This window comes from Halyomorpha halys, unplaced genomic scaffold (assembly GCF_000696795.3).
Source record: "Halyomorpha halys isolate HHAL.00 unplaced genomic scaffold, Hhal_1.1 Scaffold748.1, whole genome shotgun sequence".
Classification (NCBI taxonomy): domain Eukaryota; kingdom Metazoa; phylum Arthropoda; class Insecta; order Hemiptera; family Pentatomidae; genus Halyomorpha; species Halyomorpha halys.
Genome location: NW_027111006.1, coordinates 319,580 through 321,400, shown reverse-complemented (window position 1 = coordinate 321,400; position 1,821 = coordinate 319,580). Strand labels below are relative to the sequence as shown.

The window sequence follows — 1,821 nt, the reverse complement described above, 5'->3', positions numbered from 1 at the left end:
GGGCTAAAAACAGAGAACAAGTTTTGAAATCGCAATAGAAGATTCCCAAATTTAGCAAGAGGTATGGGATAAGTGTCATTTCATAGCATATTAGAAGCCTTTTCATAGGATATGCTATATCACTCACGATAAATTAACGTTTCTCAAAACCTAATTAAAAATTTGTATACTGGAAGAAGATAGTTGATCGTATGAAGTAGATTGTTGGAAGACAGTTCGGGTGTCTGACTGAGACAGTCGACACCTTTGTTTCAATCTAACAGCCCTGACAAAGCCCTGAAAAGTAGGGGAAATGTTGGATAACAATAAATAGTTTTCTTCTACTTCTTTTCTTATTTTGATACCTATATTGACCGCAAAGGTAACAGCAAAATAGGTTGTTTTTTCCCATAACCCCTATTTTAGAAAATTTTTGTTATTAACTTAATATATATACTAACAAATATTTCGATTTCCACACTTAATCAACCCCTCATGATAGCCGGATGTTCTAAGCCATAGACCTCTGGCAACATAATAGGAAAATAGGGAACCAAAATCAGTTATTTATTTCAGAAATGTGCTGTTTCCACTAACCACTACTTGAATATAATCCTCAACCAACTCGATGCAATTGCATCTGTAAGCAACTTCTTGATGCCTACAGTTTTCATTAGTGTACTCCCTACAATTTCATTTCGTGTAATAAAATTGTGTCCCAACTAGATTACCCAGATGGAGCTAAGATTAGGTTTCGATAACGATCAGATGTTGCAAATACTGAATAATTAACACAACACAAGAAACACGTCCAATTAATACAAGAAACTATAGAAGATGCGGTTCAGAATGTGAATCTTAAATCTGCTGAAGATTCTGATTGGTGCTGCCCTGACTAAAGATATTGTACGATGAATTGATTGTAGATAACTGGGGTAGTCTGTAATAGTCAGGTAAGGTTAGGAGACATTTTTATTATTGAAAATTGAAATAGCTTTTATAAAATGCAAATAAACCGTACTACGTAGGCGCCACGTAGTCACATAATTCTTGTTCAATATTTCCTGATTTAAAAGCTAAGTAGGATGGAAGTAGAAATTAGTAAGAAAGTAGCTAAGGAAGATGGAAGAACGTGTATAATAGTTTGGGGAAAAAAAGGAATTTTCGCTTGGAAGTATATTTTGAATACTGTTCTCTATGACACCTTAGATTTTCGGAACTTTTCAGAAGTTAAATATTGAAATTTAAATTCTATCATAGAAATTAAAAATTATTAAGTCCAATTTTTTTTCACAATCTCAAAAAACTAGTACTTGAGCTCATTTGGAATTTGACGTTTCATTTGTTTTCTGGCGGGAGTTTAGAACTGTTTTCATATTTTTGATTATTGATTGTCGAAATCAACAAATTTACTGATATCTCTAAGATTAGCAAATTTGCAGAGTTGGGAAACATCGATATTCTCCTGGAGGCACAAGGAGACCAGAGGACATCCATGGAGAACAAATTTGCATAAATAAAAAATATAAACAAAATAATAATATATTTTATATATTATTTTTTGGGAATGTATAACTCAGTGGTAAGGTACTATGCTACTGACACTAAGGACCTGGGTTCGAATCCAGTCGTGGCAGATAATTATGTTCTATTTTACTGTCGCCCTATGGGTTCGAGAACACTCCTGTCTCATGAAGTGGAGTAAAAATCTGAGAGGTCGAGCGTTATTATGACAACCATTGGTTTAGTAACATCACTACCTTAAAACGTAATGAACTCCTGTTCCTTCATGGTTTGTAGTGGTACAGATTTAATATTAATATTAATATTAATATTAATATA

At 33.2% G+C, this 1,821-nt stretch overlaps 1 protein-coding gene across 1 annotated transcript in view; it reads left to right on the top strand.

Moving 5' to 3' along the window:
- The first annotated feature begins 734 nt into the window (after nucleotides 1-734).
- Nucleotides 735-1,821, top strand: part of LOC106685834 (uncharacterized) — a 12,580-nt gene continuing 11,493 nt past the window's right edge. Inside the window, exon 1 of the mRNA XM_014428765.3 lies at nucleotides 735-932. The gene's annotated coding sequence lies outside the window, so the exon portion shown is untranslated. The remainder of the gene's footprint in view (nucleotides 933-1,821) is intronic.